The sequence below is a fragment of the Pseudophryne corroboree genome, chromosome 3 (genome assembly GCF_028390025.1).
Source record: "Pseudophryne corroboree isolate aPseCor3 chromosome 3, aPseCor3.hap2, whole genome shotgun sequence".
Lineage (NCBI taxonomy): Eukaryota > Metazoa > Chordata > Amphibia > Anura > Myobatrachidae > Pseudophryne > Pseudophryne corroboree.
In genome coordinates, this window is record NC_086446.1 from 796,588,670 (window position 1) to 796,607,352 (window position 18,683).

Below are 18,683 nucleotides of genomic sequence, written 5' to 3' on the forward strand. Positions count from 1 at the left end.
GGCGGGAGTTATTAAACAAAATCCCTTCCCCCATTGCTGTCCATAAACTATTCTACAAGAACCCTTTACTGGTCGTGTCTCCACACCCCATGTTATTCCATTAGTAGAGGTGGCCCAGTCATCGCCCAATGGGAATGAATCACTGAATGCCTACTGCTGGGCATACACCTGTTTGTGGAGCATATGTTGCATGTTTTCGCACTATTGGTGGGATGCACCAACCTTTAAAATGTGGCCAAACCTCCAAGAATGCAGTTTTTGGAGGTTTGGCAACTTACCGCATCTGCACCAAGCCCCAGAATGCAATAGATTCCGGGGCTTGGATGCGGCGGACATAGCCTTCTTTAGATGGTGTGCCCAATAAATGCCCATGGGGTTCTTTTGCGTTTCCCCCCTGAGAGGGATACAATCGGATCCCTCCCAGCACTCTTTGCGGCACATGCATCAGCGTCATAATCCTGGAAGTCCCATCATCACATCTTAGTGCAAGAGCCGTCCTTAGTATTTTCTTCAAGCATCAGGCGTTGATAAATGGTTATTAGGGTGTGGGAGTGTAAACATGGACTACTTTTTCATAATGACTTAGGGGGTATCCAATTAGCCGTGATAATGCAGTTTCACGATATTTTATAGCATTTGCGATAACTCGGTATCCAATTAGCTGTTAAAAGTTATCGGCGAAAAGTTTCCATAGGGTTTATCACGGATATCTCTTCACCATCTCTGAGCAGGCGATAAGTAGTGCAAAATCCCTATTTTAAGGTAAAAATATGGGGATTTGGTTTAGATTCCCTGGGACACCCCCCTGAATGACTAATTAGGCGCTAAGATGTTTTGAATTAATTTTAATTAGCCAATAATGACGTGTCATTTTTGGGGTCAAAAAATGCAAAGTGATGGAAATTGGGGTACAAGGTATGGGACAGGTGTATTGGGGCACTTTATGAGTGGGACAGGTGTTTTTAGACTTGCAGGTGGAAGTAATCGGTCTGTTTCCACTTTTTATAAACGTCCCCTAAAATGTCCAAAATATATACTTCTACCAATTTTTATGTACCCCGAATTTAATGACAGCATTTATTTTGCTGAAAAACACTTTCTATAATTTATTCACATTTAAAAAAAAATACATATAACAGCCATATGACCCAATTTAATTACACCACATAGTTCTATTACGGCCACTAGTAGACTTCGTAATGTTTTCCTATGTTAGTTTGGCTTTTTGGGCGGTACAGGCAGATTTTCCCATTTTCTCATATACTTATCTCAGCTTTTGCCGGCTAGAATTATCGTGCGAATCCCGTTATCACCATTTTGAAATAGGATAGATGCGAAAAACTGGAGTGCGCAGGCCGCGATAAGCTGATGTTTTCGGTTGATAGGTGCGATAACTTTAGCCGCTACTGCGATCGCATTATTGCGGTTAATTGAATATCCCCTTAGGAAGGAAATAGAAGGAAGGCCAATGAGTAGGTGAGATCTGAGAGGATTCCTGTTCTCAATGTGGTGACACCTGAGAGCGAGAGACAGCAGAGAAGGGAATCTCTTTTTTCGGCTGCAGATTGGGCTGGTCACAGCCGCCCCCCCCCCCCCCCCCCCCCCCCTCGTTGTGTGCTTGATGCGATGGCCCTCGCGTAGGCTCCACAAAACACAGGAGGGCCCGATTCTGAGTTCTATGTGACTACGCCTGTATTATGAGACATAAGCATGTTTGCGGTTGCACTGCCCCCAAGCTCCTTTACCACGAGAACAGCTGTCATCACTGGCATACTCTTTGGCAATGCCACACGCCTCAGTTTGGGCACGTTCATCTAGTTCCTATAATGCCCGGGTTTATGGAGCGAGGTGGCAGGTCCTGCGGAGGAGAAGTGTGCAGCCCTGGACGCAGTCCCAGTTTGGTCCTAATTGTCCTTTGGTTTCGGGAGAGTGCGAATGTGCCTCGCTGTCACTGTGACCCCAGTTGAGTGTGATGGACAAGCTGCGGGCGTTTGGGGGAGAGAAGGGGACCATTGCTGAAAATGGAGGCGCGTCACCTCCTTGTTGGGGCATGCCGAATGCAGATGCTAGAGACTGCGTATTCCGGCACAGATTCTCTGGCCTTTGTTGCGGTGGACATTCTAAGTAAACTTAGGATTACTTCGATGTCCGATTGTCTGTTCTATGTCGCCAATGGTGGCCTGATGTTGTGTCTTCGGGCGCATGCAGCAAATCTGAGCAGGCGCAGGTGGGTGTCTCATTTCAAAAGACGACACCTGCATCATTTACATACCTTCTCAGATCAGCTGCTACCAAGACCATAGGCAATTGCAGGGGGGGGGGGGGGGTTTCCAGCTGCCCAGAAACCACTCTTCCCCACAGCGCATGCAGTATGAAGGGCGGAATGGAGCTGCAGCACACGCCCAGTGGCAGCAGATTCTCCTACCAAGTCTGCTGTGTGTGTCTGTGGATCCGAGTGCTCAATCATCGCACCAGACAGAGAATCTGGTAAGTGGCTTACTGTGATCATTGTGCTGCATATGTCTGACGTACTGTATTACATACACTGGGCCTAATTCAGATCTGATCGCAGCAGCAAATTTATTAGCAGTTGGGAAAACCATGGGAGTCATTCCGAGTTGATGGCTAGCTGCATTCGTTCGCTGTGCATCGATGAGGCAAAAAATTGGCACTTCTGCGCATGCGTATGCGGCGCAATACGCACACGCGACGTACAAGTACAACGAACGATGTAGTTTCACACAGGGTCTAGTGATGCATTTCAGTCGCACTGGTTGCCGCAGAGTGATTGACATGAAGTGGGCGTTTCTGGGTGTCAACTGACCGTTTTCAGGGAGTGTTCAAAAAAACGCAGGCATGGCTGGGCGAACGCAGGGCGTTTGTGACGTCAAAACAGGAACTCAACAGTCTGAAGTGAACGCAAGCGCTGAGTAGGTTTTGAGCTTCTCTGAAACTGCGCAAAAAAACTTTGTAGCCGCTCTGCGATCCTTTCGTTCGCACTTCTGCTAAGTTAAAATACACTCCCAGTGGGCGGCGGCATAGCGTTTGCACGGCTGCTAAAAACTGTTAGCGAGCGATCAACTCGGAATGACCACCCATGTGCAGTGCAGGTGTGGCAGATGTAACATGTGCAGAGAGAGTTAGATTTGGGTGGGGTGTGTTCAAACTGAAATGTAAATTGCAGTGTAAACATTAAGCAGCCAGTATTTACCCTGCACAGAAACAATATAAACCACCCAAATCTAACTCTCTCTGCACATGTTACATCTGCCCCACCTGCACTGCACATGGGGCCTAATTCATACCTGGTCGCAAGCAGGCATTTTTTGCACTGCTGCGACCAGGTAGTTGCCTCCTACAGGGGGAGGGGTAATCGCTGTGCAGGGGTGCGAATGCATGTGCAGAGAGCTGCACGTCTCTGCACAGCTCAGGACTTACTCTTCCAGTGCGATGATCCAGCCCGGAGCTGACGTCAGGAACCCTCCCTTCAAACGGCCGGACACGACTGCATTTCTCCGGACACTCTTAGGTAACGGTCAGTTGACACCCACGAACGACCACTTCCTGTCAATCTTCTTGCGATCGCCGGTGTGATCACTTTCTTCGGCCATCCCGTCGCTGTCCTGACTCCCCGACATAGCCTTCTTTAGATGGTGTGCCCAATAAATGCCCATGGGGTTCTTTTGCGTTTCCCCCCTGAGAGGGATACAATCGGATCCCTCCCAGCACTCTTTGCGGCACATGCATCAGCGTCATAATCCTGGAAGTCCCATCATCACATCTTAGTGCAAGAGCCGTCCTTAGTATTTTCTTCAAGCATCAGGCGTTGATAAATGGTTATTAGGATGTGGGAGTGTAAACATGGACTACTTTTTCATAATGACTTAGGGGGTATCCAATTAGCCGTGATAATGCAGTTTCACGATATTTTATAGCATTTGCGATAACTCGGTATCCAATTAGCTGTTAAAAGTTATCGGCGAAAAGTTTCCATAGGGTTTATCACGGATATCTCTTCACCATCTCTGAGCAGGCGATAAGTAGTGCAAAATCCCTATTTTAAGGTAAAAATATGGGGATTTGGTTTAGATTCCCTGGGACACCCCCCTGAATGACTAATTAGGCGCTAAGATGTTTTGAATTAATTTTAATTAGCCAATAATGACGTGTCATTTTTGGGGTCAAAAAATGCAAAGTGATGGAAATTGGGGTACAAGGTATGGGACAGGTGTATTGGGGCACTTTATGAGTGGGACAGGTGTTTTTAGACTTGCAGGTGGAAGTAATCGGTCTGTTTCCACTTTTTATAAACGTCCCCTAAAATGTCCAAAATATATACTTCTACCAATTTTTATGTACCCCGAATTTAATGACAGCATTTATTTTGCTGAAAAACACTTTCTATAATTTATTCACATTTAAAAAAAAATACATATAACAGCCATATGACCCAATTTAATTACACCACATAGTTCTATTACGGCCACTAGTAGACTTCGTAATGTTTTCCTATGTTAGTTTGGCTTTTTGGGCGGTACAGGCAGATTTTCCCATTTTCTCATATACTTATCTCAGCTTTTGCCGGCTATAATTATCGTGCGAATCCCGTTATCACCATTTTGAAATAGGATAGATGCGAAAAACTGGAGTGCGCAGGCCGCGATAAGCTGATGTTTTCGGTTGATAGGTGCGATAACTTTAGCCGCTATTGCGATCGCATTATTGCGGTTAATTGAATATCCCCTTAGGAAGGAAATAGAAGGAAGGCCAATGAGTAGGTGATCTGAAAGGATTCCTGTTCTCAATGTGGTGACACCTGAGAGCGAGAGACAGCAGAGAAGGGAATCTCTTTTTTCGGCTGTAGATTGGGCCGGTCACAGCCCCCCCCCCCCCCCTCCCCTCGCTGTGTGCTTGATGCGACGGCCCTCGCGTAGGCTCCACAAAACACAGGAGGGCCCGATTCTGAGTTCTATGTGACTACGCCTGTATTATGAGACATAAGCATGTTTGCGGTTGCACTTCCCCCAAGCTCCTTTACCACGAGAACAGCTGTCATCACTGGCATACTCTTTGGCAATGCCACACGCCTCAGTTTGGGCACGTTCATCTAGTTCCTATAATGCCCGGGTTTATGGAGCAAGGTGGCAGGTCCTGCGGAGGAGAAGTGTGCAGCCCTGGACGCAGTCCCAGTTTGGTCCTAATTGTCCTTTGGTTTCGGGAGAGTGCGAATGGGCCTCGCTGTCACTGTGACCCCAGTTGAGTGTGATGGACAAGCTGCGGGCGTTTGGGGGAGAGAAGGGCGCGTCACCTCCTTGTTGGGGCATGCCGAATGCAGATGCTAGAGACTGCGTATTCCGGCACAGATTCTCTGGCCTTTGTTGCGGTGAACATTCTAAGTAACCTCAGGATTACTTCGATGTCCGATTGTCTGTTCTATGTCGCCAATGGTGGCCTGATGTTGTGTCTTCGGGCGCATGCAGCAAATCTGAGCAGGCGCAGGTGGGTGTCTCATTTCCAAAGACGACACCTGCATCATTTACATACCTTCTCAGATCAGCTGCTACCAAGACCATAGGCAATTGCAGGGGGGGGGGGGGGGGTTTCCATCTGCCCAGAAACCCCTCTTCCCCACAGCGCATGCAGTATGAAGGGCGGAATGGAGCTGCAGCACACGCCCAGTGGCAGCAGATTTTCCTACCAAGTCTGCTGTGTGTGTCTGTGGATCCGAGTGCTCAATCATCGCACCAGACAGAGAATCTGGTAAGTGGCTTACTGTGATCATTGTGCTGCATATGTCTGACGTACTGTATTACATACACTGGGCCTAATTCAGATCTGATCGCAGCAGCAAATTTATTAGCAGTTGGGAAAACCATGGGGGGTCATTCCGAGTTGATGGCTAGCTGCATTCGTTCGCTGTGCAGCGATGAGGCAAAAAATTGGCACTTCTGCGCATGCGTATGCGGCGCAATGCGCACACGCGACGTACAAGTACAACGAACGATGTAGTTTCACACAGGGTCTAGTGATGCATTTCAGTCGCACTGCTGGCCGCAGAGTGATTGACATGAAGTGGGCGTTTCTGGGTGTCAACTGACCGTTTTCAGGGAGTGTTCAAAAAAACGCAGGCATGGCTGGGCGAACGCAGGGCGTTTGTGACGTCAAAACAGGAACTCAACAGTCTGAAGTGAACGCAAGCGCTGAGTAGGTTTTGAGCTTCTCTGAAACTGCGCAAAAAAACTTTGTAGCCGCTCTGCGATCCTTTCGTTCGCACTTCTGCTAAGTTAAAATACACTCCCAGTGGGCGGCGGCATAGCGTTTGCACGGCTGCTAAAAACTGTTAGCGAGCGATCAACTCGGAATGACCACCCATGTGCAGTGCAGGTGTGGCAGATGTAACATGTGCAGAGAGAGTTAGATTTGGGTGGGGTGTGTTCAAACTGAAATGTAAATTGCAGTGTAAACATTAAGCAGCCAGTATTTACCCTGCACAGAAACAATATAAACCACCCAAATCTAACTCTCTCTGCACATGTTACATCTGCCCCACCTGCACTGCACATGGGGCCTAATTCATACCTGGTCGCAAGCAGGCATTTTTTGCACTGCTGCGACCAGGTAGTTGCCTCCTACAGGGGGAGGGGTAATCGCTGTGCAGGGGTGCGAATGCATGTGCAGAGAGCTGCACGTCTCTGCACAGCTCAGGACTTACTCTTCCAGTGCGATGATCCGGCCCGGAGCTGACGTCAGGAACCCTCCCTTCAAACGGCCGGACACGACTGCATTTCTCCGGACACTCTTAGGTAACGGTCAGTTGACACCCACGAACGACCACTTCCTGTCAATCTTCTTGCGATCGCCGGTGTGATCACTTTCTTCGGCCATCCCGTCGCTGTCCTGACTCCCCGTCGCTGGGGGAACCTTGCACCTGCGCATTACATACGCAGGTCATACCCGATCGCTGCTGAGCGAAAACGCACAGCAGCGATCGGGTCTGAATGACCCCCATGGTTTTGCCCAACTGCTAACAAATTTGCTGCTGCGATCAACTCTGAATTACCCCCACTGCACTTTGTTTGGGGAAGACTTTACTTGTTACACGTTAATTAAGCATGCGATGGCCAGCAGTGGCAGAACCTGCTACAGATGCTGAATAAGGTGCAGAGCGCATTCTATAGAGGTGAGATAACGTACTTACCACCATTGAAGTGCATGAGAGACAGAGGACGAGAGGCCCTGCAGTCTCGCAGTATTACATTGCTTGGAGGGACACTGTGTAGCTGTTATTAATACAGAAGAGAGCGCATGTCTCACGCTGGTTAATGGGAGCCTGTGACTGTACATATTAATGAGTGCAGGACACCTGGGATCAGTATGTGAGGGCTTAGTAGCAGCTGTCATTACAGCCGTCACCCCCGCGGCGAGAGGTCAGGCCGCTGCCAACCACTAGGCTTTATGGAAACATTTGATAAACTGGAAGCTTGATTACCATTTACCTCAGGGCGCCTGGAAAACTCCAAGGTCTCTTCTAATTAACATGCCGTGATTATCTGCGAAATCACAAAGATTTAATTTTCCCGGCACGTAGCCTATCTAATCCTGATGTGCAGCTTCACGCGTTCTGTACCTGAACAATTCACTAACTCCTAATATTTGTCTTGTCTATGGCCCTCATTCCGAGTTGATCGCTCGCTAGCTGCTTTTAGCAGCATTGCACACGCTAGGCCGCCGCCCTCTGGGAGTGTATCTTAGCTTAGCAGAAGTGCGAACGAAAGGTTAGCAGAACTGCTCGTAAAAATTTTCATGCAGTTTCTGAGCAGCTCGAAACTTAAGGCCCGTACACAGTGGCCGATATATCGCGGGACCATCGGCCAGTGTGTAAGGCCGATACGTCTGTGAACTCCTTCGTTCACAGACGTATCACGTCATCCCCGCAGCACAGCCGACGGCCAGTATATCTACTGATAAATCGGCGCGTCGCTGTGTGTGTACGAGGCGGTCGGCCGACTGCCCATACACATGCTGCGGCGGCCGGCGGTGATTGACAGCTGAACTGGGAGGCGTGTGTACACGCCCGCCCAGTTCATGACGTCAGTCCCCGACGGATCGGGCAGTGTGTATGCTCAACACACTGCCCGATCTGTCCATAGATATATCTGCAGATCAATTGATCTGCAGATATATCTATTAGTGTGTACCCACCTTTACTCCTCCCTTGCGATCACTGCAGACTGTTTACTTCCTGGTTTGATGTCACAAACACGCCCTGCGTTCGGCCAGCCACTCCCCCGTTTCTACAGCCACTCCTGCGTTTTTATCAGGCACGCCTGCGTTTTTTAGCACACTCCCTGAAAACGGCCAGTTACCTCCCAGAAACACCCACTTCCTGTCAATCACTCACCGATCAACAGAGCGACAGAAAAGCGTCGCTCCACCTTGTGTAAAACTGCATAGTTTTGTGTGAAAGTACTTTGCGCGTGCGTACTGTGGCCCGTACGCATGCGCAGAAGTGCCGCTTTTTCAACTAATCGCCGCGCTGCGAACGAAAGCAGCTAGCGATCAACTCAGAATGAGGGCCTATATTGCTTAATCACCGTAAATGTGCTAGTTCTATCGGCCAAATGTACCAGCCAGCGAACTCCGGCGTCACTAGATAGAAATCAGACATTTTAACAAAAAGATGAGTGACGTAGGAGTCTATTCATGCAGCAGTGAAAAGAGTGGAGAAGTGAGCCAGTGGAGAAGTTGCCCATGGCAACCAATCATCTGCTCCGTACAATTGTATAGTATGCAAATTCTAAATGTTATTTCAATGCTGATTGGTTGCCATGGGCAACTTTTCCACTGGCTCACTTCTCCACACTTTTCACTGCTTGATGAATATACCCCTTAGTGCTTCATGGCTTGCTGATGTCCACGGTTGCTAGTGAACTGATCGGCAGGATTCTCAAAGATATTAGGTCATCACTCAGTATGGCAGTCTCCACTATGTGCAGTGACGGGCCCACGTTACAGAAGAGATGGTGTTAAAACCATTCATGTGTATGTGCACGTTCCACAAAAATTAAGTCTTGTTAAAGCTATTTCCCTAATCACAACTAGACACAACGTTGAGCATTTTATGGCCTGTACCGTGATGCTACTTAATCTGTACAGGTGAGATGCAACCGCCCACAGGGCCACCATGAAACATATATGTCCCAGGAACTTGGCTGCTCTCTATGGGGTCCATTTATCAAAAAATATTAGCCAGAAATATTTAGTACCCCCTGAATGTATGTAGGAGGGCCCGCAGCAGGTATCTCCGATAGGTTTCTAATATTACACCCAGATTGCATGCGATTAATGATAATGGGCCTCTTTATACCCACTCCCTCTCCTGGTCTTCACAAACACCATAATACAGTTATTTTCAACCTTTTTTTTCTCGCGGCACACCGAACAATATTTTAAAATTGCCAAGGCACACCATAAGTTCCCCACAGAAAAAAACAAAACACACACATTGGCCCTCACAGTAAAAAAAAATCCACACATACATTGGCCTACACAGTAAAAACAATCACATTGCTCCCCACATAAATCATGTTGCTCAATACATAAATCCTATTGCTCCCCACATAAATCAATTACATTGCTCCCCACATAAATCCTATTGCTCCCCACATAAATCAATTACATTGCTCCCCAAATAAATCATATTGCTCCCCACATGAATTATTCACATTGTTCTCCCCATAAATCCTTATTCTCCCCACATAAATCCTATTGTTTCCCACAGGAGAACTAAAATAACGAATATTAGCCCCTACCGGTCAGCTGTCCTCCTTCCTGTTCCTTAGTGGTGGGGGTCGTTCATAGTGGAGTGCTGCAAATACTGAGCAGCGGGCAGTCGGGCAGGTGTGGATGTGGGTGGGCAAGGAAAGCTGTGTATGCAGGCAGGAACTGGAAGATGTGTATGCAGGCGGGTGGGCTGGCTGGGTGGTAAGATGCGGCGGCCATGACCTATGATATCACACCGCCGCGTCTTCAAGGCATAGGTCACGGCCGGAGCACGACTATTCCTCTGAGAAGAGCCCGGGCCAACAGTTCACTCTGAAGGTGCAAGAAGCTGCTCTGGCTCCGCTGCACACCTTGCAACTGGTCGCGGCACACTAGTGTGCCACGGCACACTGGTTGAAAAAGCCTGCCATAATACCATGACTATGGTGGTCATTCCGAGTTGATCGCTAGCTGCATTTGTTCGCAGTGCAGCGATCAGGCTAAAAAACGGCAGTTCTGCGCATGCGTATGCGGCACAATGCACAGACGCAACGTACGGGCACAACAAATTATGTCGTTTTGCACAGGGTCTAGCGATGCATTTCAGTCGCACTGGTTGCCGCAGAGTGATTGACATGAAGTGGGCGTTTCTGGGTGGCAACTGTCCGTTTTCAGGGAGTGTGCGGAAAAATGCAGGTGTGGCTGGGCGGGTTTGTGACGTCAAATCCGAAACTGAATAGTCTGAAGTGATCGCAAGCGCTGAGTAGGTTTTGAGCTACTCTAAAACTGCACAAAAAACTTTGTAGTCGATCTGCGATCCTTTCGTTCGCACTTCTGCTAAGCTAAAATACACTCCCAGTGGGAGGCAGCATAGCGTTTGCACGGCTGCTAAAAACTGCTAGCGATCAACTCCGAATGACCATCTATGGTCCTAATTCAGATCTGATCGCTAGTCTGCGTTTTCATACAGCGGGCGATCAGGTCTAAACTGCGCATGCGTATGCACCGCAATGCGCAGGTGCGTTGCACGGGTACAAAGCAGATCGCTGCTCAGCTAAGGGTTTGTGCGAAGAATCCATTCGCACAGCCGATCGCAAGGAGATTGACAGGATGAAGGCGTTTGTGGGTGGCAACTGACTGTTTTCTAGGAGTGGCTGGAAAAACACAGGTATGTCCAGGCGTTTGCAGGGCGGGTGTCTGACGTCAATTCCGTTCCCGGACAGGCTGAAGTGATCGCAGCGGCTGAGTAAGTCCTGGGCTGCGCAGAGACTGCACAAGATCTATTTGTACAGCTCTGCTACACATGCGATCGCATACTTACACAGCGAAAATACACTCCCCTATGGGCAGCGACTATGCGAACGCAGGACTGCAGAAAAAATAAGAATTTACTTACCGATAATTCTATTTCTCATAGTCCGTAGTGGATGCTGGGACTTCCGTAAGGACCATGGGGAATAGCAGCTCCGCAGGAGACTGGGCACAAAAGTAAAAAGCTTTAGGACTATCTGGTGTGCACTGGCTCCTCCCCCTATGACCCTCCTCCAAGCCTCAGTTAGGATACTGTGCCCGGACGAGCGTACACAATAAGGAAGGATTTTGAATCCCGGGTAAGACTCATACCAGCCACACCAATCACACCGTACAACCTGTGATCTGAACCCAGTTAACAGCATGATAACAGAGGAGCCTCTGAAAAGATGGCTCACAACAATAATAACCCGATTTTTGTAACAATAACTATGTACAAGTATTGCAGACAATCCGCACTTGGGATGGGCGCCCAGCATCCACTACGGACTACGAGAAATAGAATTATCGGTAAGTAAATTCTTATTTTCTCTAACGTCCTAGTGGATGCTGGGAACTCCGTAAGGACCATGGGGATTATACCAAAGCTCCCAAACGGGCGGGAGAGTGCGGATGACTCTGCAGCACCGAATGAGAGAACTCCAGGTCCTCCTCAGCCAGGGTATCAAATTTGTAGAATTTAGCAAACGTATTTGCTCCTGACCAAGTAGCTGCTCGGCAAAGTTGTAAAGCCGAGACCCCTCGGGCAGCCGCCCAAGATGAGCCCACTTTCCGTGTGGAATGGGCTTTTACAGATTTTGGCTGTGGTATGCCTGCCACAGAATGTGCAAGCTGAATTGTACTACAAATCCAGCGAGCAATAGACTGCTTAGAAGCAGGAGCACCCATCTTGTTGGGTGCATACAGGATAAACAGCGAATCAGATTTCCTGACTCCAGCCGTCCTGGAAACATATATTTTCAGGGCCCTGACTACGTCCAGCAACTTGGAGTCCTCCAAGTCCCTAGTCGCCGCAGGTACCACAATAGGCTGGTTCATGTGAAACGCTGAAACCACCTTAGGGAGAAATTGAGGGCGAGTCCTCAGTTCTGCCCTGTCTGAATGAAAAATTAGGTAAGGGCTTTTATAGGATAAAGCCGCCAATTCTGAGACACGCCTGGCTGAAGCCAGGGCTAACAGCATGACCACTTTCCATGTGAGATATTTCAATTCCACAGTGGTGAGTGGTTCAAACCAATGTGATTTTAGGAGACTCAACACTACATTGAGATCCCAAGGTGCCACTGGAGGCACAAAAGGAGGTTGTATATGCAGTACCCCTTTGACAAACGTCTGAACTTCAGGCACTGAAGCCAGTTCTTTTTGGAAGAAGATTGACAGGGCCGAAATTTGAACCTTAATGGACCCTAATTTTAGGCCCATAGATAGTCCTGTTTGCAGGAAATGCAGGAAACGACCCAGTTGAAATTCCTCTGTAGGGGCCTTCTTGGCCTCACACCACGCAACATATTTCCGCCAAATGCGATGATAATGTTTTGCGGTTACATCCTTTCTGGCCTTGACCAGGGTAGGGATGACTTCATCTGGAATGCCTTTTTCCTTCAGGATCCGGCGTTCAACCTCCATGCCGTCAAACGCAGCCGCGGTAAGTCTTGAAACAGACAAGGTCCCTGCTGGAGCAGGTCCTTTCTGAGAGGTAGAGGCCACGGGTCCTCCGTGAGCATCTCTTGCAGTTCCGGGTACCAAGTTCTTCTTGGCCAATCCGGAGCCACGAGTATAGTTCTTACTCCTCTCCTTCTTATGATTCTCAGTACTTTGGGTATGAGAGGCAGAGGAGGGAACACATACACCGACTGGTACACCCACGGTGTTACCAGAGCGTCCACCGCTATTGCCTGAGGGTCCCTTGACCTGGCGCAATATCTGTCCAGTTTTTTGTTGAGACGGGACGCCATCATGTCCACCTTTGGTTTTTCCCAACGGTTTACAATCACTTGGAAGACTTCTGGGTGAAGTCCCCACTCCCCCGGGTGGAGGTCGTGTCTGCTGAGGAAGTCTGCTTCCCAGTTGTCCACTCCCGGGATGAACACTGCTGACAGTGCTACCACATGATTTTCCGCCCAGCGGAGAATCCTTGCAGCTTCTGCCATTGCCCTCCTGCTTCTTGTGCCGCCCTGTCTGTTGACGTGGGCGACTGCCGTGATGTTGTCCGATTGGATCAATACCGACTGACCCTGAAGCAGAGGCCTTGCTTGACTTAGGGCATTGTAAATGGCCCTTAGTTCCAGGATATTTATGTGAAGAGACATTTCCATGCTTGACCACAAGCCCTGGAAATTTCTTCCCTGTGTGACTGCTCCCCAGCCTCTCAGACTGGCATCCGTGGTCACCAGCATCCAATCCTGAATGCCGAATCTGCGGCCCTCTAGAAGATGAGCACTCTGTAACCACCACAGGAGAGACACCCTTGTCCTTGGAGATAGGGTTATCCGCTGATGCATCTGCAGATGCGATCCGGACCATTTGTCCAGCAGATCCCACTGAAAAGTTCTTGCATGGAATCTTCCGAATGGAATTGCTTCGTAAGAAGCCACCATTTTTCCCAGGACTCTCGTGCATTGATGCACTGACACTTGGCCTGGTTTTAGGAGGTTCCTGACTAGCTCGGATAACTCCCTGGCCTTCTCCTCCGGGAGAAACACCTTTTTCTGGACTGTGTCCAGAATCATCCCCAGGAACAGTAGACGTGTTTGGTGAGAAGGGAAGATTGGGACATGGAGATAAGCATCTTTGATGTCCAGAGATACCATATAGTCCCCTTCTTCCAGGTTCGCTATCACTGCTCTGAGTGATTCCATCTTGAATTTGAACCTTTTTATGTAAGTGTTCAAGGATTTCAGATTTAAAATTGGTCTCACCGAGCCGTCCGGCTTCGGTACCACAAACAGCGTGGCATAATACCCCTTTCCCTGTTGTAGGAGGGGTACCTTGATTATCACCTGCTGGGAATACAGCTTGTGAATAGCTTTCAATACTGCCTCCCTGTCGGAGGGAGGCGTTGGAAGAGCAGACTTCAGGAATCGGCGAGGGGGAGACGTCTCGAATTCCAATTTGTACCCCTGTGATACTACATGCAGGATCCAGGGGTCCACTTGCGAGTGAGCCCACTGCGCGTTGAAATTTTTGAGACGGGCCCCCACCGTGCCTGAGTCCGCTTGTAAAGCCCCAGCGTCATGCTGAAGACTTGGCAGAAGCGGGGGAGGGCTTCTGCTCCTGGGAAGAGGCTGCCTGGTGCAGTCTTTTTCCTCTTCCTCTGCCCCGGGGCAGAAATGAGTGGCCTTTTGCTCGCTTGTTCTTATAGGAACGAAAGGACTGAGTTTGAAAAGACGGTGTCTTTTTCTGCTGAGAGGTGACCTGGGGTAAAAAGGTGGACTTTCCAGCCGTTGCCGTGGCCACCAGGTCTGATAGACCGACCCCAAATAACTCCTCCCCTTTATACGGCAATACTTCCATATGTCGTTTTGAATCTGCATCAGCTGACCACTGTCGCGTCCATAACGCCCTTCTGGCAGAAATGGACATCGCACTTACTCTTGATGCCAGGGTGCAAATATCCCTCTGTGCATCACGCATATATAGTAATGCATCCTTTAAATGCTCTATAGTTAATAAAATACTGTCCCTATCCAGGGTATCAATATTTTCAGTCAGGGAATCCGACCAAGCCACTCCAGCGCTGCACATCCAGGCTGAGGCGATTGCTGGTCGCAGTATAACACCAGTATGTGTGTATATACCTTTTAGGATATTTTCCAGCCTTCTATCAGCTGGTTCCTTGAGGGCGGCCGTATCAGGAGACGGTAACGCCACTTGTTTTGATAAGCGTGTGAGCGCCTTATCTACCCTAGGGGGTGTTTCCCAACGTGCCCTAACCTCTGGCGGGAAAGGGTATAGTGCCAATAATTTGTTAGAAATCAGCAGTTTTTTATCGGGGGAAACCCACGCTTCATCACACACTTCATTTAATTCCTCTGATTCAGGAAAAACCACTGGTAGTTTTTTCACACCCCACATAATACCCTTTTTTGTGGTACTTGTAGTGTCAGAAATGTTCAATGCCTCCTTCATTGCCGTGATCATGTAACGTGTGGCCCTACTGGACATTACGTTTGTCTCCTCACCGTCGACACTGGATTCAGTATCCGTGTCTGGGTCTGTGTCGACCATCTGAGGTAACGGGCGTTTTAGCGCCCCTGACGGTGTCTGAGACGCCTGAACAGGCACTAACTGATTTGCCGGCTGTCTCATGTCGTCAACAGTTTTTTGCAAAGTGCTGACATTGTCACGTAATTCTTTAAATACGACCATCCAGTCAGGTGTCGACTCCCTAGGGGGTGACATCACTAACACAGGCAATTGCTCTGCTTCCACATCATTTTCCTCCTCATACATGTCGACACAATCGTACCGACACCCAGCACACACACACAGGGAATGCTCTGATAGAGGACAGGACCCCACTAGCCCTTTGGGGAGACAGAGGGAGAGTTTGCCAGCACACACCAGAGCGCTATATATATGCAGGGATAACCTTATATAAGTGTTACTCCCTGTTATAGCTGCTGTATTATATATTAGCTGCCAATAGTGCCCCCCCTCTCTTGTTTTACCCTGATTCTTGTAGCAGGACTGCAGGGGAGAGTCAGGGAGCCGTCCTTCCAGCGGAGCTGTGAGGGAAAATGGCGCTCGTGTGCTGAAGAGATAGGCTCCGCCCCCTTCTCGGCGGCCTTTTCTCCCGCTTTTTTCAGGAAAACTGGCAGGGGTTAAATGCATCCATATAGCCCAGGAGCTATATGTGATGCATTTCTTTAGCCATATAAGGTTTTTATAGTGTTTTATTGCGTCTCAGGGCGCTCCCCCCCAGCGCCCTGCACCCTCAGTGACCGGAGTGTGAAGTGTGCTGAGAGCAATGGCGCACAGCTGCAGTGCTGTGCGCTACCTTATTTGAAGACAGGAACGTCTTCTGCCGCCGCTTTCTCCGGACCTCTTCGCTCTTCTGGCTCTGTAAGGGGGCCGGCGGCGCGGCTCCGGGACCCATCCAGGCTGAACCTGTGATCGTCCCTCTGGAGCTAATGTCCAGTAGCCAAGAAGCCCAATCCACTCTGCACGCAGGTGAGTTCGCTTCTTCTCCCCTTAGTCCCACGATGCAGTGAGCCTGTTGCCAGCAGTACTCACTGAAAATAAAAAACCTATTTAAACTTTTACTTCTAAGCAGCTCAGGAGAGCCACCTAGCATGCACCCTTCTCGTTCGGGCACAAAAATCTAACTGAGGCTTGGAGGAGGGTCATAGGGGGAGGAGCCAGTGCACACCAGCTAGTCTAAAGCTTTTACTTTTGTGCCCAGTCTCCTGCGGAGCCGCTATTCCCCATGGTCCTTACGGAAGTCCCAGCATCCACTAGGACGTCAGAGAAACCCTAGCGAGCGATCAGGTCTGAATTACCCCCTATGTGCACTGAATAATGGCCCTCATTCCGAGTTGTTCGCTCGGTAATTTTCTTCGCATCGCAGCGATTTTCCGCTAACTGCGCATGCGCAATGTTCGCACTGCGACTGCGCCAAGTAAATTTGCTATGCAGTTAGGTATTTTACTCACGGCATTACGAGGTTTTTTCTTCGTTCTGCTGATCGTAATGTGATTGACAGGAAGTGGGTGTTTCTGGGCGGAAACTGGCCGTTTTATGGGAGTGTTTGAAAAAACGCTACCGTTTCTGGGAAAAACGCGGGAGTGGCTGGAGAAACAGAGGAGTGTCTGGGCGAACGCTGGGTGTGTTTGTGACGTCAAACCAGGAACGACAAGCACTGAACTGATCGCACTGGAAGAGTAAGTCTCGAGCTACTCAGAAACTGCACAGAGAAGTCTTTTCGCAATATTGCAAATCTTTCGTTCGCAATTTTGATAAGCTAAGATTCACTCCCAGTAGGCGGCGGCTTAGCGTGTGCAAAGCTGCTAAAAGCAGCTTGCGAGCGAACAACTCTGAATGACCACCAATGTTAAGCATTGAAATTTTCACAATTGTCTTTGGTCCTGGCCAGGATTTAAAGCATTAGCTTGTAAGATTATCGGGCAAGTGCCCACTCACTTCCACCTGAGGGTTCCTGTTAGCTCCCAGCTCTTTGTGGATCCAATCAGGCCGCCATATGGAGATTATGCATCAGGAATGTTTCCTTTTTCAGCGAGGTGGTCTGCTGCCGGCTTGTATAGAATGTTTATCTGTTGGAAGCCCTGTATTGCATGGGTTGAGCTTTGCATGGACCCCACATTGGGGAATTTCCATGTATGACAGATGATAATCCGGGTCTATCTTGTTGCCGTTGTATTACGTAATTTTAAGGTAGTCTATAGATCACATTTTTTCATAGAAGGACTAAATATACCATTCTAATTTCAATTCCATAAAGGGGCATTACGTGGAATAATGTAGAGCAGTTATTAGAACTGGACAGTAAGTGAGAAAAATGCGATATGGAACACAGCAACCTACAAGGGTTCATCTTATTTTCTAGGACAGTTTAAATGAAAGCAAGCATCTGATTGGGTACTAGTTGCACCAGTTTCCCAGATCTTTTCATGTAGCAAAGGATGAATTGTCCAGATTGTTATGCAAAGATTGAGGAGCATCACTTACCCATATCTCCCAAATGTCCTGATTTAGGTGGGAAAGTCCTAATCTGAGATGTGTGCCCCACCATCCCAAATGTCTGCACCTTTCTCCTGACTGCTGGTCATTGGGAGGTATGTACCATTTCATCTAGTAGACATTTATGGGATGACCTGATAACCATGTGACTACAGTCAGTGACATCACTGAGAATACCTCCCATCATTTATGGATGGAAAATCAGGACATTATTCCACACCATTATCTCAAGGGCTTCCTATGGTTATCATGGGCTAGTGGAAGCCTGCATGAGGAACCTCTTAAATATTCAAGAGGCTATGGTTATGAATGAATTGAATTTGATGAACATTAGTCCACAACCTGAATGTAGGCAGATGTTCTTTATTTTGTGAATACTCTCTGGTTGTCTAGGGCACATGTTCTCAAACTCGGTCCTCAGGACCCCACACAGTACATGTTTTGCAGGTCACCTGTACATTTTTTAAATGTGACAGTTGGTGATACAGAGTGCAGCTGCTGGTGACATGGAAAACGTGAACCGTGTGGGGTCCTGAGGACCGAGTTTGAGAACCACTGGTCTAGGGGCACCTAGAAAAGCAGAGAACACAGGAGATTTAGTTTTGCTTAGTGAGGGTATTAAAATCAGATGATGGCTCAGAAAGGATGGAGAGAGTGAAGAGAAGGACAGTGTAGAGGGCATGTGAAGAGAGAGGGTGGGAGAGAGAATGGATAGACAGTGAGGGTAAACAGAGCTGGTCGGGTGAGAGGATGGGGTGAGATGGTTGAGAGAGAGATTGAGGAAAGAGGGAGGAGGGAGTAGAGATGAGCGCCGGAAATTTTTCGGGTTTTGTGTTTTGGTTTTGGGTTCGGTTCCGCGGCCGTGTTTTGGGTTCGACCGCGTTTTGGCAAAACCTCACTGAATTTTTTTT

The 18,683-nt window shown here is 48.6% G+C and overlaps 1 protein-coding gene across 2 annotated transcripts in view; it reads left to right on the forward strand.

Annotated features, from left to right (window-relative positions):
* CLCN1 (chloride voltage-gated channel 1) overlaps nt 1-18,683 on the forward strand; it is a 292,883-nt gene that overhangs the window by 135,844 nt on the left and 138,356 nt on the right. The window lies entirely within an intron of this gene.